Source organism: Brassica napus, chromosome C9 (genome assembly GCF_020379485.1).
Source record: "Brassica napus cultivar Da-Ae chromosome C9, Da-Ae, whole genome shotgun sequence".
Taxonomy (NCBI): Eukaryota; Viridiplantae; Streptophyta; class Magnoliopsida; order Brassicales; family Brassicaceae; genus Brassica; species Brassica napus.
The window spans coordinates 39,548,799-39,568,306 of NC_063452.1; positions in this window are offsets into that span (position 1 = coordinate 39,548,799).

The window sequence follows — 19,508 nt, forward strand, 5'->3', positions numbered from 1 at the left end:
CAAATTCGGCGGTAAGTTGTACGGTGTCACAATCACTGGCCGTAGAGAATATTGTCTTCCATGCTTTCCAAATGGGCTGAAACCATCAGTACATAATCCAAGATAAACATTCTTCTCTCTTGGGCAAATTCTGGATATGGTGATTAGAAATGTTTCCAAGCTTTTGCATCTGAAGGATGTCTAATATGACCATTTGTGGAGTGCTCTGCATGCCATCTCATTGGTTGGTTTGTGCATTCGGACTAATACAACCTCTTCAATCTTTCCGTCAAAGGCAAATACCACACTTTTTTAATGGCACCGGAACTCTTCCCCTCGTATCCTGATAACGAGGTTTTCCACAAAATTTGCATCTATCTCTGTTCTCATCCGCTCTCCAGTAGATAATGCAGTTGTCGATCCAAACATCTATCACCTGATATGGTAAACGAAGACCTGCTACAAGTTTCTAAACCTCGTAATATGTACCCGGTGCAAGATTATCCTCTGGTAGAACACCTTTAACAAAATCAGCAATCACATCCACGCATTCTTCAGCCAAATTACAATATGACTTAATGGCCATCAATCTAGTTGTAGATGATAAGGGTGAATGACCATCCCTACAACCTTTATACAAAGGATGTTTTCCTGCATCCAACATGTCAAAAAATCTCCTCGATTCTGCATTGGGTTCTTCCCCTCTATAATGATCATTTACCATCTGCTCAGTATCTACACTATAATCTACATCCGTTCTTGGTTCTTCTAACCTATCAACAGGCTGAGGTTCGCTAGTACTACCGTATTCATAACCATTTTCCCCATGAAGATATCAAACTTTATAATTCCGTGTAAACCCTCTCATATATAAATGAGTCCAAACATCTCATTCCTTTAAAATCCGATTATTATTGCAGGAAGAGCAGGAACATCTTAACATACCGGTATTTGCTTCCGGTTGTTGTTGAACAAGCCTCATGAATTCTCCAACACCTTCTGCGTATTCTTGCGTAAGAAATTTGGTGTTTGGATCCAAATGAGGTTTATCCATCCAAGAACGATAAGAATTTCCAGAAGACATGATTTTTTTTGTTTTGGATTTGTAGTAAAGAGAGTGAAGAGAGAATGAAGTGTGAATGAGGGGAATGAGGAAGAGCACATATTTATAAAGGAAAGTTACCGACAGAACCGACAGAATTCCGAAGGAAAAGTATCAAACCGACGGAAATTCGTCAGAAATATTTAACGGTCAAAAGATTCGTCGGAATTCCGTTGGAAACCGAACGGCTAAATTATTTCCGTCAGAATTTTGCGGTGTACCAACGGATATGAAAAATTTAGAAAATTTAAAAATGTCGCGTAACGGATATATATTTTCCTCGGACTGTGATCGGACTTGCGTCGAAATTTCCCGACTAAGTTTGTTTTGCTGGAGTTTCATCAGACATTTCCGACGAAATACCGACGAATGGAAAAATAGGCATTTCGTCGGTATTCGGTTAGAAATTTGTCAAAAAATTCCGATGAATTTCTCTGCCGTCGGAATGTCCGTCAGAATGTTCCGTGTTTTCTTGTAGTGACCATAGGAAGTTCTCTAAAGTTCAATGTTCCGAGATTCGATGAAAAGGGAACTTTGGTCTCTGCCAACGACGAGTTAAGGATTTGCTAACACATCAAAAGATGAAGAAGGCTCAGTTGGAGTTCAAACCTGAAGCCATCGTACATGATGATTGGGACGAGATGCAGGATCAGGTTGTCTCAACGATTCAACTTTGTTTTTTGGATGACATAACACATCAACTGATGCATCTCACAACTTCCAAAGAGCTGTATGATAAATGGGAGAAGATGTATATGTCGAGATCATTATCTAGCAAACTATACCACAAATACATGTTATTTGGTTTAAAGATGCCACGGAGCAGAGAACTTGCAGCACACGTCAACAGCTTCAATCAAATCATCGGGGATCTGGCGCTTGTGGATGTGAAGATTAAGGACGAATATCAAGCCATGATATTGATGTGTTCTCTTTCTTCTCAATATGAGACGTTGTTGATAAACTATGTCATTTTGACGGGAAAATGCACGAAAAAGGTCTTATAAACTATGTCATTTTGATATGTGGGGGAAACTCGGGAAAAGTCCGTGGGAGGATCAAGGTACTTCGTTTTATTCATCGATTTTTTTCTCTAAGAAGGTTTGGGTGTACTTCCTAATGCAGAAATTTGAAGTGTTCACAAACTTCAAGTTTTGGAAAGCTGAAGTAAAGAATCAAACATAGAGAAAGGTGAAGTATTTGATATCGGATAACGACACATCTGATGGTGTGATCCAAAGGTTTTGTGAGGAGCATGGTATTCAGAGGCACGATATACCTTTTAGGACTAGGACAAATATTTTTCTAGAATAAGGATGTTTTCCTAAAGGGAAAAAAAATCAGGTTTTTGAGGTTACTATAAATACGGATCAAGGGATTGTAAATTTATTTATTCACGTAATCAATATACTACAAATCCTTAACATGTATTTGCCTCAATTTATTTTTTGCTCTTAAATTTTTTTGCTTTTCTCAAAGTTGATTCGCGTTCGTTCATAACAGAACCAAAAGCGGTCAAAATGACATGGAGGCCAACCGCAATACCTGTAAGTAGACACCATACACTTGACAGCCGAAGAGCATGACAAAAGTCATAACTCCGCATCACAATGCATTGGTCATTTCTCTGACTGTGATGAATTTGTTGGTGAAGAGAATGCTAGTGGATAACAGAGACTCCACAAATATGATTTTCCTAGACATCTACAACGACTTGGGGCTAGACAAAGACATTATGACCCGGAAAGCCACACCACAAGTAAGTTTCAACAGGAAAGTCAAGAACGCCCTCGATGAAGTTACCCTTCATGTATACACTGAAGGAAGGAATATGTCAACCAAATTCATGGTAGCAGACTCGACCTCATCATACAGTATGATAATGTTGGGGAAAAATATGGACACATAACACAAGCGCAGCAGAATGTGATCGATCGTGTTCTCCTGACCTTGTGTGAACCTGTGAGAAAAATACTTCGACGATAGCAGGATATAGTATAAGCAATAACTAAATGAGACAAACACTTTTTACGTGGAAAACCTCCTCGATGTGAGAAGGAAAAACCACGGGACCGTAGTCCACTTAACAATCCACTATATAAATGTATGTGAGTACAAACACGTCCTACCTGTTCAACAACCTGAACAGAACAGAGACTCAAGCTACAAAGAGCTACCTCCAACACAAGAACAACAACAACAAGAGAGTAACACAAAGCTTCAAAACCAGCAGCAACCAAACGACCTCAGATCACAAGGATTACGGAAACCAGAGACTAATCCCGCCGTACAAATCCAAGATACACTAGTCAACAACACCTCTTCCAAATTTCAGCTCAATCAGAGAAGATCTCACCGTCGGATTTACCAAACACTCAAGACAGCACTGCTGAAGAACTGTGACGACCAGCTTCACTAAACCCCAGACAACAGAAGATCCAACCATTAAAATCTAAATCCCTTCGTGAACCTTTAACCCACTGACTGAAGAAGCTTTCCACAAAATATCAGTCCGATCAGGTTCCGTTTGACCCTCCAAATCTGCCTTGACAAACCCAGACGAAATTCTGCCTCCTTCCCTCTTTTCTCTCTTTTGTCTTTTTGATTCTTGTAAGTCTCTGCATAAAAATTAGGTCAAAAGACTATATATATGTGTCTCACTAACCCTAAGAACCTCCATGGCCCAATATTAATCTCATGGACTAATACCAATGACCCAACTTCCAAGTTTGGTTATCACCAACCAAACCCAATGGGTTTCCTCCATCTAGAAGGAACCCAACAAACTCCCCCTCCGACTAGGTGGGGGAAACAGCCATTCCGGCTATCACTCGGCATACTTCAAGCTTCCCCCTCGGCAAAGATTTTGTCATCATATCAGCTCTATTATCATCCGTATGAACTTTCTCAAGTTCCACTTCCTTAGAAGCAACCACATCTCGTATCCAATGATACCTCCTCTGAATGTGTTTTGATTTCGAATGAAATGTAGAATTCTTCCCGAGACAGATGGCGCTTTGACTATCACAAAGCAACACATACTTTTCTTGCTTGAAACCGATCTCTTCATAGAAGTTCTTCATCCACAACAACTCTTTACAAGCTTCAGTTGTAGCAATGAACTCTGCCTCAGTGGTAGATAGTGCAACGCACTTTTGAAGCCTTGACTGCCATGCCACAGCTCCACCCGCAAACGTTATCAAGTAACCCGAAGTAGACTTGCTAGAATGAACATCTCCAGACATGTCAGAATCAGTGAAACTGACCAGCAGAGGCTTCTTACCCCCAAATGTAATCTTCAGATCAGAAGTCCCTCTGAGATATCTCAAAATCCACTTCACAGCATTCCAATGTTCTCTTCCCGGATTGGAGATAAACATGCTGACAACTCCAACGGCGTAGGTAAATCCGGTCTTGTACAGACCATGGCATCACTACAGGAAATGTGGATATTAATAGCATCGTAGCATAGCGTTTTTGGCATTTCTGCTATTGTATACCAACACTTACTTTTTTTTATAGCGTTTGCCAATTTAAAACGCTATATTTGTTATCAGCGAGAAAATAAAAAATTTTGGCCGCCTAAAATCTTTTTTTCTTCATTTTTCTCACAAAATCCCAATAGTTCTCTGAAATTAAGTTTCAATAAGGTTAGCTTCATTGTCTACTTTCAGTAATTTTTTGTAATGTGAACCAGTGTTGCTAACGTGATTTGGGTTCTTCTCAAACTGTCGCTCGTCACCACCACTACCATCGCAATCTCTCCAATCCACCATCGCTCGTCACCACCTCCACCACCATCGCTTTTCAGATCCATCTTCGCCGGTCTCCGTCTTCACCGGAGTCGCGACCACCACTATCTGAAGCCCTATTCCGATCCAACAACATCGGAAAATGAAACTCGCTCGCACTGACACTAACTTATTTCCATCCTTTGTCACTTCCAGATTCATCTCCCCTCAAATTCGTCGTCATCCGTAGCAGGTGTTACATCAGTCTCTATCTCTAACAACATATTCTCGATTTGAAAGTTGAAATCTTTATCATCTCAATTTGCAGAGCTTTTACTCAGAAGAAACTCAAAGATCTGTACATGAATTAAACACATATATCTCTAGATTGATGAAGTTTTGCTTTGTAGTATATCTAGTTTACCATCCTTGTGTGAAACCTTTTCTTATGAATTTTGTCTCTGTGTTTGCAAAAAAAAGGTGTTTTTTATTTGTCTATGAAGACTATAGATAGAGCCCACATGCATAAGAACTTGTGGGAGAGGGTGAAGCTGCCTAGGAACTACGAGAAAGCCCTTGAAACCATTGACAATAACTTGGTAAGTGAGTTCACCGTGTACATATATTGATGCAACAAGAGTGGAGGTATTATTATGTTTCTTTTGGTTGTGGGTGTGTGGTAGTTGTATTAGCCTAAGTTATTACAACACAAGATCAAACAAAGACTGACTAAAATGACTCAGATGCGGTGAAAATTTGCTCTTAAGACAAGGTTGGTCTTCTTTCGGAACTGTTTGGTACTAGTTACTATTATTCTGTTGGGTCTGAATGTTTGATGGTCTTGGTTTTGTTCACAGGGAGATGATAACTACACCTAGGAGGGACATCAAGAGAGAATCAAGAAGAGAGGAGAAGGTTGTGAAAGCCGCGGTCTTGGATAAGGTCACACCATGAGTCCATGAGTCCATGAGTCGGAGATGAGTCGGAGATGCAGCGGCATTGAGACAGGTGAGACAGGTACAGGACGGAGTTAGAAGCAGAACACGAGGCAGAGGAGCTCGTGAAAATTTAAATGGTGAAGCTCATTATTGAGGATGATGGTCCGTATGAGTGATATGAGTTTTAATGTTGAAGAAGATGATAAGCTTGGTTGGAGAAGATGACATGGGAGAAGAGATTAGAGTTTGAGATTGAATGTTAACGTATACAGCTCTTAAGAAGTTGAATGTAGAGTTAGCCATCAAAAAATGTACTTAGAAATATTGTCATACTAGTTATCTCAAATCCTTGTTTGTTTTGGATCTTTAATGAAAAACATATGGTATTTTATTATTTATTTGTGTTTTATTAGAGTGTAAACTCCAAACCCCAAATACTAAAAGTCTAATCTTTTAAAATTTTATCCTCAAATTTCATTATAAATCTCAAACCCTAAAAGAATGATATATATATACACACAATTATAGGGTTTAAACCCCTAAACATAAATTTTAAAAACTTTAATCTTAAACTTGAACACAAAATTTAATAATTTATAAATTTAATCTCAAATTTCTATTTTAAACCTCAAACACTAAATTTTAAATCTATACCCTAAATCTAATACTTTAAACCCTAAACTTAAACCCTACATACTAAGTCATAAATCTAATCTTTTCAAACTTATAACATAATTTTTAAAGTTAAACTCCAAGTCTATTCTAAAACTCAAACCATATACACAACTCTAAATCTAAACACAAAACACTATGTTCCAAACCCTAAACTCACTTAATTTTATTATTCTTACATCATTACTTTAACTTAATTTAAAATTTATCTACAAAGTGAAAACTAATAATGTTATTAATCTTATATCATTATATTTATAAATGTAAATGTGTAACTTAATTTCTTAATGAAATAAAAGTTTTAGTTAATCTTCTAGATATTGAACCATTCAACATTTTAAACCATTTATCTTTAAACTTAAATCTAAATTTTAACACTATTCATCTTAACTCCGAATACTATTTTCAAACATTTAATATTATATATACATAAAATTTCCACATACATAATATAAATTTCAAATTTTATAATAATTATACATACAAAAAAGACAATTTTATTCTGTTTTTCGTTTGAGCCATTAATTGATTAAGAATCAAAGGCCCAAAATCAATATTTTATCTATCCTCACCCTTTTTTCTATTGGTTTGGCATGGATCACCATTTTGCACCCTTGGATGATAATGAATAAACGACTGAGATTAATTGTCCATTAATTTTTTTAAAATTATTTTCCGAGATTTGAGCAGATCTCGTGTTTGAGAGAGAGAGAGAAAGTAAGCGATGCATATCGACTCCTTCTCGAAAGTAAAGATCTCGTCTTCTCTATGATGATTATGGTCGACTCCTTCTCGAAAATTTTCTTCTTTCTCTCATCACTGAAACTGAACCAGAGCGCGAGGCTCATGCAGAGGCTTGAGCATCGTCCGTTCGTCGTCCGGTGTGAAGCTTCTTCCAACGGAAGGGTAAACAGTCTGAAACTTTCTGAGTTTAGAGTTATTATCATATTCTTGCAGAAAAATCAGTTATCATATTCTTGCAGAAAAATCAGATCTGTGTTTGCTTGTGTAGAATCTCTGTTATCTGTTTATGTTTGGGTTTGAGAAGATTTATTAATCTGTTTCTGTTTATGATTGATCTTATTTCAATTGATACTGTTAAGTTTAAGACAATTTGAAATTAATCTGAGCTGTTTAGGATCTGAATTTCAATGTGATCAGTTTCTGATTTGTTTAAAAGTTTGGAGTTTAAGTTTTAGATTTCGAAATTAATTTTATTTTTGATTTATTTGTTCTTGTTACAGGAAGAAGCCGGATATGAAGAAGATGTGCTGGTGTAGATGAGCCGAGCAAGAAGAAGAAAAAGAGAAAGAGGGAGAAGACAGAGACGTAAGGAGGGAAGACGAAGAAGATGGAAGAGGAAGGCGACAACAAAGTGGCGTAGATTAGGTTTAGTATTGGTTGGTTTATTAGGTTTGGTTTAGACAGGGTTAGTTTAATAAACCGGGTTTGTGTGTAAACCAATGTTATGAAATGAACTGATTATTAATTGTAAACCAATTATTATATACTGATCTTGATTAATAAATAAAATTTAATTTTTAATTATGAATTATGAATTAATTTTCGATTTAATTTTGAATTATTTAATTACGAATTATGTTTAGGTGTAGTTTTTTATTTTTTATTTTTTATTTTAATTTGGTTTGGGTTCATAATTATTTTTAATAAATTTTCAGATAATTAAAAACAAATTAATAACACGAAACATTTGCTATTGTTGTTTATTAAACTATAGCATTCGAAAAATCCGCTATCAAAAGTGTCGGACCTATTATAACGGGCGCTGTTAGAGCAGACAAAGAAGCGTTATTATTCATGACTCATAGCGTTTTTCGTCCGCTATTACTACCCTTATTTCATGTAGTGCATACATCAAACTACCCACTGCAGAAGCATATGGAACCTTCGCCATATCTTCCTTCTCCGCATATGTCTTCGGACTTTGTTGACTGCTCAGTCTTAAGTGTGGAGCAAGAGGAGTACTCAACACTTTAGACTTGTCCATGTGAAACTGCTTAAGTACTTTTTCAATGTACATCTCCTGAGATAAGTGAATCAGCTTCTCACCTCTATCTCGAACAATTCTCATACCAAGAATCTGTTTCGCTGGACCCATATCTTTCATGGCAAAGGACTCACTGAGCTGCTCTTTCAACTACTTAATTCTGTCCATGTTCCTGCCCACAATCGACATATCATCGACATACAGCAACAAGATGATAAAATCATCCTCACCGAACACCTTCACAAATACACAATGGTCTGAATCAGTCTCTGCATAACCTTGCTCCCCCATAACAGACTTGAACTTCATGTTCCACTGCCTTGGTGCTTGCTTCAATCCATAAAGGCTTTTCTTCAAGCGGCAAACCAAATTTTCTTTGCCCTTTTTCACATAGCCTTCCGGTTGTTCCATGTAGATCTCTTCCTCCAAATCACCATGAAGGAAAGCAGTCTTCACATCCATTTGCTCAACCTCTAGATCAAGGCTCGCTGCCAATACAAGTACAACCCGAATGGATGACATCTTCACAACAGGAGAAAAGATTTTATCATAAACAATTCCCTTCTTTTGGCTGTAGCCTTTCACAACCAATCTAGCCTTGTGTCGAGGTGGCAAATTGTCATCCTCATGCTTAATTCTGTACACCCACTTATTAAGCAGAGCCTTCTTGCCCTTAGGCAATTCCACCAACTCAAAAGTATGGTTCTCCTCAAAAGAATCCATCTCCTCATCCATGGCTCCAAACCACATATCCTTGTGTTCATCCTCCAAAGCTTCATCATAGCTTTCAGGCTCTCCCCCATCAGTAAGTAATACATACTCACTAGGATCATACCTTGTCGACGGTTTAAGACCTCTCTCGGATCTTCTAACAATAGTAGGTTGGTTCTCAGCAGCTGGTGTCTCACCATGATCGTCTCCATGATCACCACTACCATCTTCATGTGCGGGAGCATCTGCACTGGGTATATTATCCTGAACCTCAACCTCAACCTCACCGTGGACCGATGTAGAAGGAGTAGCCTCTGTATCGATCAAACCCTCAAAAATCTGAGTTGGCTTTTTGAACTTGCCAATGTCCTTAATCGTTTGATCTTCCATGAACACAACATCTCTGCTCCTTATGAGCTTCTTCTCAACGGGATCATAAAATCTGTATCCCAACTCATCTTGACCATAACCGATGAACACACACTGCCGTGACTTTATCTCAAGCTTCGATCTATCAACTTTGGGAATATGAACAAATGCCTTACACCCAAAGACCCTCAAGTGACTATAAGAAACATCCTTACCAGTCCAAATCCTCTCTGGAATATCACCCTCCAATGGAGCACTTGGTGACAAATTCAGCACATGAACCACCGCGTTCAAAGCTTCTGCCCAGAAAGTCATCGATAAACTTGAGCGTGAAATCAAACATCTCATCCTCTCAATAATAGTCCTGTTCATCCTTTTAGCCAACCCATTCAGTTGTGGAGTATAAGGCGGCGTGTACTGATGCCTTATTCCATGCTCTTTGCAATAAGCATCAAATGGTCCAAGATACTCTCCACCATTATCGCTGCGGATACACTTCAGCTTCTTCCCCATTTGTCTCTCAACCAATGCCACAAAATGCTTGAAATATTCCAGCACCTGATCCTTCGTCCTCATAGGAAATACCCACAACTTCCTTGAATGATCACCAATGAAAGTCACAAAATATGATGCGCCGCCAAGAGATCTTGTCCTCATTGGACCACACACATCTGAATGTACCAAATCCAGTACTTCGGGTTTCCTAGAAGGCGCATAAGACTTGAAAGATACCTTGTGTTGTTTTCCCGCAAGGTAATGCGAACACTTCTACAGGTGCAAACCAGAGATTCCTGGAATCACCTCATTCTTAGACAACACAGCCATTCCCTTCTCACTCATGTGACCGAGTCTCTTATGCCATAACTCCATGGCATTATCATTCTCCACCGCATTAACAACATCTTTGGAGACCTTAGCCTGCATCCAATAGAAAGATGAAGACTTCTCACCTCGAGCCACAATCAAAGAACCCCGAGAGAGCTTCCATTTACCACCACATTGCAAACTGAAATAACCCTCATCATCAAGTCTTCCCGTCGATATCAGATTCATCCTAATATCAGGAACATGCTTAACATCCTTAAGCACCAACCTAGTCCTAAGACTAGTCTTCAAGCATATATCGCCAATGCCAGCAACCTGAGCCATCTCATCATTTCCCATCTTCACAGAACCATAATTACCCGTAGTATAGGTAGAAAACAAATCCCGCTGTGATGTTGCATGAGTAGTAGCTCCACTATCAATCACCCAACTGGTGTCTTGGGCATGCGACATTAATGGCATCACCCTCAAGAAGAATGAGAAACTGATCTTCAGTGACAGTCACCCGATCCACCTTTTCTTCTTGATTTCCTTGCTGCTTGTTTTTCAACTTCCAGCAATCCTTCTTCATGTGCCCTTTCTTGTGACAGAAATAGCACTCCATGTTAGCAAATTTATTAGATTTGCTTTTGCTCCTGTTCTTGTCTCTCTTGGGATCTCTACTCGAACTCCTCCCCTTTGACTCAGTAACAAAGACATCTGAACGCGAACTGCTAGCATTCGACAGTCTTCTTGCTTCCTCATTAAGAACAATGTTCTTTACTGAATCCATCGAAATAACACCTTCCGACGCGGAGTTACAAAGAGACATCCTGAAAACCTCCCAAAAATCCGGTAAAGTACCGAGAAACCACAGACCGTGAATCTCATCATCAAACTTAATGCCCATATCAGACAGCTTGTTGAGTAATCCCTGAAACGCATTTAAGTGATCCGTCATCGGAGTTCCCTCCTGATACCTTAGCTCAATCAACTTCTTGATCATGTACATCTTGTTGTTTCCGGTCTTCCTAGCATACAACTGCTCCAGCTTCTTCCACAAAGAACGAGCATCCGTCTCAGTCTCAATATGATGCAAAACATTATCATCTACCCACTGCCTTATCAGCCCACACACTTGGCGATGGAGCAGCTTCCACTCTTCATCCGTCTTCTTCTCAGGTTTCTTCTCCTCGAAGACTGGAACATGGAATTCTTTAACAAAGAGCAGATCCTCCATCTTGCCCTTCCATAGATGATAGTTGGCACCATTCAAGCTTATCATCCTGCCCATATTCTCCATCATTCTCACAAGCAACAATAACCCGAAGTTATCAAACCCAAAGCTCTAAAACCAGAAGCTCTGATACCACTTTGTTGGGGAAAAATATGGACACACGACACGAGCGCAGCGGAATGTGATCGATCGTATTCCCCTGACCTTGTGTGAACCTGTGAGGAAAATACTTCGACGATAGCAGGATATAGTATAAGCAATAACTAAATGAGACACACTTTTTACGTGGAAAACCTCCTCGATGTGAGAAGGAAAAACCACGGGACCGTAGTCCACTCAACAATCCACTATATAAATGTATGTGAGTACAAACACGTCCTACCTGTTCAACAACCTGAACAGAACAGAGACTCAAGCTACAAAGAGCTACCTCCAACACAAGAACAACAACAACAAGAGAGTAACACAAAGCTTCAAAACCAGCAGCAACCAAACGACCTCAGATCACAAGGATTACGGAAACCAGAGACTAATCCCGCTGTACAAATCCAAGATACACTAGTCAACAACACCTCTTCCAAATTTCAGCTCAATCAGAGAAGATCTCACCGTCGGATTTACCAAACACTCAAGACAGCACTGCTGAAGAACTGTGACGACCAGCTTCACTAAACCCCAGACAACAGAAGATCCAACCATTAAAATCTAAATCCCTTCGTGAACCTTTAACCCACTGACTGAAGAAGCTTTCCACAAAATATCAGTCCGATCAGGTTCCGTTTGACCCTCCAAATCTGCCTTGACAAACCCAGACGAAATTCTGCCTCCTTCCCTCTTTTCTCTCTTTTGTTTTTTTGATTCTTGTAAGTCTCTGCATAAAAATTAGGACAAGAGACAATATATATGTGTCTCACTAACCCTAAGAACCTCCATGGCCCAATACTAATCTCATGGACTAATACCAATGACCCAACTTTCAAGTTTGGTTATCACTAACCAAATCCAATGGGTTTTCTCCATCTAGAAGGAATCCAACAGATAATGGAATGCCCATGGATCCACGACATGAGAGAAATATCCACCACCTTTCATCAGTAGTCAAGTTTTCTACTCTATGGGACATAAAGTACATTACCATGAAAACTCTCGTTCTCGCTACCAAACGACTCTAAAAGGAAAGACTACAGTTTTATAGCAATTACAGAAGGCACTACTGGTGCTTCGTACCATATGTTGATCAGATCCATGATATACCACTGTGTGAAGGTGACACTAGTAAAAACCTGAAAGTAGGCTCCAAACTTCCCACTGCTCTAAGACAGAGGCTAATAGGTTTATTTCGGTCAAAATCAAACTGTTTTGTGTGATCCCATATAGACTTTCCCGGTATTGACCCAAAGTTATTAATGCACAAACTACAAGACGAAGCACATCATCAACCAACAAGGCAAAAATGCTCATCTTCGCTCCGAAGTTAGATCAAAGTCTAGTTAACATTATAACAAAATAATACTAATCCCAACAGAATCTCTTTTTACAATTGTGAATTACTTATTTTGGAGGATATCACTAAATTACTTTGCTAACCAGTTCCCATGAAGTTAATGGTACAATTGAAAAAGTTGAAATGATAAAATCTATTGAAATATTGACAGGGACCCAAGGGAGATACTACAACTTGCGAAAACAAAGAATACTATGTAAAATGATGCTCAAATGATGATCTCCGTTCTTGAACGAGTAGATAATTGTTGGGTATGGGCTTGGCCCTCCCAAAAGGCCCACAAGACAATTATCCAGACACATGATCACAACAAAGAAAGTCGGTTCGTCGACTCGCGAGCCGGTGATCGACTCATCTTTAGACTGCTTTTGATCGGCGAGACGACCAACTGAAAGTCGTCGGCTCGATGACTCGAGTCAGCAGCGCGACACCTCGGCCCAACCGTTCGAGGAGGCCCGTCAGGACAGAGCACATTAGGTTAACGAGCATGTGTCTATAAAAGGAGGAGAAAAGGCAAAAATGAGGGGATCCGCAAATTACTACACTCGCTTTCGGCTAGATCTAGGGTTTAATATCTTACTTCTCGCCGACTTGTACGGTCCGACGAACCAGCTTTCGCCGGACTAATTCCTTTGTTCTCTCCCCCTTTTGTAACACTGTTTCGACTCATTGATCTAATAAAACACGTCTTTGTCTTGACCCACCGACGAGAACTCGTCCTTTCTCTTTACTAGTTTATCGACAGTCTCGGTTCAAACAGTTGGCGCCCACCGTGGTTCGTGACCCTCAGAGTCCCCGACAGGTTCCGACTGCCTCTCGATAGACTTCTTCCTCTTTTTCTTCTCCTTCTTCTTCTTCTTCTTCGGAGGTTTATCAGATCCGGTACTCGCTTGGGTATCGATTGAAGCAGAAGAATCGGGAGCAGACCTTTTCTTCTTGTTACCGTCCGTCACCGACGGCTCGGTAGTCTCTCATTCAGAAGACTGCACGAGATCCTCCCTCGAGGACTCGATATTAATCGGGCCTACAGATGGTCTTGGGGAAATAGCAAGAGGGGGAGGCCCTGAATGAGTCGTCTCACCAGGAGTCGTCCTACTAGGAGTCGTCTCACCAGGAGTCGTCTAGCTAGGAGTCGCCTTATTAGGAGTTGTCTCACCAGGAGTCGTCCTACTAGGATTCGCCTAACCAGGAGTCGCAGAAGATGTCTTTTTCACTCCGCTCAGCTTCTTCTTGATTAGTGCACTCAAGTCCGCAAGTTCCTTCATTCCCCTAGCTGCGTTGATCACCTTTTTCTCGGCACGGTTGAATATCGAAAAGCGCCGCTTGTTGCCAATAATCAAAGGTGACAAATCGGATCTCCAGTCCCCTGCAAAAGGACGACGAGTCAAATCCGGATAAAGGCCTCGAGTGAACAGACGTGAGCCAGGAAAACCATGTAATCGTGAAAAGGAAACTTACTCTTCGAGATCCTGTCGATGGCTCTTCAAATCCTCTCAACGGTGATGTCTTTCCAGCTTACTTGAACACGCGACACGACGGCACGAGCGTTAGCAATGAACTCTTCTGGATAGGAGGCCGAATCTGGGTGATCAACTGCAATCAAACGAAGACTCATCAGTCAGAAAACGAAAGGAAGAAACAGTCGGCAAGCTAACGATAGTGCTCTACCGAGCTTATGGTTCCATAAAAATCGAAAGGAATAGCCGGGCGGCTCCTCAAAGGCAAAACCGTAAGATTTGACGTAAAAATAGAAGCGCTGCCAATTGGCCGTCCTGCTGGGGTGGTCAATAATAACATTGTAGTTTGGCCTCATCTGAATCGAGAACAATCCGTCCCCCATAGACTTGACGTAAGTCAGCTCTTCAAGAGTCCGCACGCTCATCGAGATATCGATCTCCGCCGCCATCACCATCAACGCTACCGAGATACGGAACACGCCATTCAAGAACTGACTCATCGCTGCGTCACGACGTCTCGCATAAGATGTGATGAGTCGAGGAATCGGAAACCAGAGCTTGGTCTCGCTCTGGAAGTATGACTCGTAGACACACTAAAACCCCAACGAAGGGGACCACGGCCTCTGAGACCTTGTCGGGATTAGGAAAGTCACTCCGACTCCTCCACACTCTTTCAGCAAAGCTTTCACGCTGGTAGGAGTTGAACGAGTCTCCTCGACGTTCTCCCACGTTAGTCCTTCCACGACAGGAGAACCCATCTGTCCCGGTGCCAAAGCTGGGAGAGCCTCGAAGATCCCTTCGGGGTGATAACAGCATGGAACGAAGTCAGGGAGAGAAGCCTCTCCTTCACTTGCCCCACCCTGACCGTCTCTCGCAATCAACGAAGCAGCCTCTCTCTCCTCGCGGAGTTGACGTGCCGATTCAGCAACGAGGACTCGCTGAGGCGTATCCATGTTCTCCGTATCCATCATGGCTTAACGATGAATCGTCTCGAAGTCGGAGGGAGAATTCGACTCGACGACATGAGCATGACTCGATTCGGTCGCTCTCGCCATAGCCTTCCCTTTCTGTGCCCTGGAAAGCCTACCGCTACCGCCCGACGACATTCTCAAAGGACTAAGACTACAAAGTTAGAGAGAGAAGCGGAAAGCAAGAGAGAGAAAGTACCTGAACCGGATGAAGAGTGGAGAAAATGAGACGCGAGGGGGGTATTTATAAGGGAAGGAGCGCATCGCACCCCGAGGCGTCATCATTAGGCCTAGATGGGCCTAGACCGGCCCATTTGGGCGCGTGAAGCTCACCACGACTCGCGACGTTTCGACTTCTCGAGGAAAACCAAGACCGGTTCGAATCGAGACCAACAGTCGAAATCAAAACCGGAAGAAACCGCCGGTCCAAATCGAATCGGTCAAATCACGGAGGGAGAATAAACGAGGTGCTCACACAGTCGAAGAATCAAGTGAGATCATAAACCTGGAACGATTGTCTTGCAAACCCTACTTCCAAATTCGCTGAGTCGGCTACGCTACTCACCAGCGAACTTGGGGGACTTACTGTTGGGTATGGGCCGTGCCCTCCCAAAAGGCCCACAAGACAATTATCCAGACACATGATCACAACAAAGAAAGTCGGCTCGTCGACTCGCGAGCCGGTGATCGACTCGGCTTTAGACTGCTTTTGATCGGCGAGACGACCAACTGAAAGTCGTCGGCTCGATGACTCGAGTCAGCGGCCCGACACCTCGGCCCAACCGCTCGAGGAGGCCCGTCAGGACAGAGCACATTAGGTTAATGAGCATGTGTCTATAAAAGGAGGAGAAAAGGCAACAAGGAGGGGATCCGCAAATTACTACACTCACTTTCGGCTAGATCTAGGGTTTAATATCTTACTTCTCGCTGACTTGTACGGTCCGACGAACCAGCTTTCGCCAGACTAATTCCTTTGTTCTCTCCCCCTTTTGTAATACTGTTTCGACTCATTGATCTAATAAAACACGTCTTTGTCTTGACCCACCGACGAGAACTCGTCCTTTCTCTTTACTAGTTTATCGACAGTCTCGGTTCAAACAATAATCAGATAAGATTTCCAATAACCCCACATGCAATAAGTTGGTGTAAATGACGGTTCTTGGAAATGGTTTTATAGGTCAATTATGATGAGGCTGCTAGGGTTATGTATGGTCCATTGGCGAGGGTTAATTTCCCTCAGAAGTCTGTGTCTGATGTCACCAGTGGTTCGAGTCAGTCTGAGGTTTAAGGGATGTCAGGAATATCCATCTGAGCTTAACACCATTGCATGCAGAAGCCGAAGTCTTAATATGTGCAGAGGAATGCAAAATTAATTTTTGACAACTAAAATGGCATTGGAGACGGACATCTCAGATTCGGTGAGATACTGAGATGGTGTCTATATCAGAAGACTTGCCTGCTTTCCTAATCCATTTGGAAGAATTTCAAAGATGTAGAAGTTTCTTTAACATTTTTGGCTTTTTGCAATCTCCAAAATTCTACGATTGAAAAATTCAGTAGCAAACAAGGTTACAGGAAGTCTAATGATTCATATTACATATGTTGTCAGCATAGATACAGAGTTTTCCACCTTTGATTATTTGATTTATTAGTAAATTAATAATGTTAATATTAAAATATTTTATTAATTAATAGTATTATTAATTTACAGAAAATGTTTCTTTTTGATTCATTTATTTAATATATGTTGTATTCAAAATAAAAAGAATACTTATTTCATGATGTATATAAGTATTAAATTTTATAAATTTAGCTTTTATATTATTATTTTAAAATTGTTTGGTGTATAGAAAATATATACAATAAAATGTAAATGTTTTATTATACGTAATATTTTAAATAGTATCAAAATATTTTGACTTTGTAAAACATATAAAGATAGATTTCATTGTATATAACTTAACCATATAATGTTATAAACTTTATAAATATCATCGATTAATTTAAGACTTTAATGAGATCATATATACATATTACTTTTTAAAAGTCAACATTTTAAATATTTTAAACTGGTGCAACTAAGAATTGGTATAATTTATTAATTTATAGACTTTACACTTTAAGTATCACAAACATACATACATTTTTAGATTTATTCTGACAAAATAATATCAAATTATTTTAAAATGTTAAGAAAATAAAAATATACTTCATTTTGAAGATACATAATAACAAAATTCTGGTGTGTAGCCGTTGCAAACTTTATTTATCCTACCAATTAGTTACAATTGTGTATAGTTGTGTGTGAAAGCGTATATATAACAAGGTATATTTACATACCATTAGTTACATATATTACATACGATTTTTACAGTCATATATACTTTGTTGGTCATCAACTGATCATTAAGTGAGATATTTTGAAAATATTTAGTTATGTATGGAAGTAATATACGTATTGGTAAGTAAATATTATGTAGATACATAATAACAAAATTCTGGTGTGTAGCTGTTACGAACTTTATTTTTCCTACCAGACATAATATTAGCTTCAAAACTCTAAAAAAAAACACTTGAAAATGTTGTTAACTGGATAAAACTTTCACAAATCAGACAAGAATAATGTTAGCCATCGATAAAATGGATTAGTCATCTAACAATAAAACTTGATTAATTTAAAAATCAATATAATATATATATATATATATATATATATAATTATCATATGTTATCAAATAAGTTAACGGGCTAATAATGAAAGTAAGAAACCAATTAAAAAAATCAAGTAAATGTATGAACTTTTTGTATAGTTAAACTTCCGGTAATAAGATATTTCTGCTATTTGATAGACTGGTTACAAATAACATAGAACATCTAAATCTTGTATTATTCGGATACACTGACAAATATACCAACATTATACTTTGTGGACATTGACTAAGAATAATATTGGCTAGCAATAAGATCAGTTAGCCGTCTAAAAATAAAGCTCATTGATTAATTCAAAAGATAAATATAAAGTATGATTAATTGCTATGTTGTCAAATAAGTTAACTGGCTAACAATAAAACTAAAATAAATAATTCCCAAATACAAGTAAATATATGAACTTCATGTACATATGAATTCTTGTAACAAACTATTATAATATGTTTGCTATTTTATACATTGATTACAAATAACATAGTACATTTAAATTTTATGTTATCCGGCTACATCGACAAATATATCAGCATCACATTCTGTGGAGAGAGTTCATCATTGATCACTGTTAAGACCTGCAAATATTACTCTTTAAAAGATTTATTTTACACTTGGTTCTATAAGATTGGATTAACGTATGGTTGGTTACAAATTAAAGTTAATTCAGTTAAATCCTTGTACTATTGTATTTTATTTAAATGCCTCTTAACTTCGATTAGTCAGCACCAATTGTCATCAAGGGAGAAGAATGGTCGAAACGAAGTTCCACTGTTGTTCTCTCTCTTTTCTTTTTCAAGTTGATGATTAATTAAGTGAGATACACGTTAGTGAGAATAATGAACTTTGATCAAACTCTCAAGACTTTTCTCAGGTCTCTGATCCTCGTCTCCTTGAGTCTTTCTTTCTCCATAGATTAATACAAAATGGCCCCGAAGTTCGACACGGAGAAGATGCAGAAATCCAGAACTTCCTTAATAGCTGATGTGGTAAGGTAGAAGACGAGTTAAATAGAAAATCGGTTGAGGACGAGCTGAATATTTTCATTTCCTTGTTTAGTTCTTTATGAAGGATTACAGTTGAAAAAAAAAGGAAGCTCGAGGTTAGAGAATCTAATAACATGGTATGATTGTACAGTTAATGTAACTCTGTACTTATTATCAATGTCACTTTTTATATAAGACTAGATCGGTATAATCCCCTATATATTATTTGAGAAACATTACAACTTCTTTTTGTAGCCACGTGTCATCACTACGATGATTCTTAGAATCATTAGAGAAATATGTCGGTCTATCTAATTATATAATAAATTTTTATTTAAACTA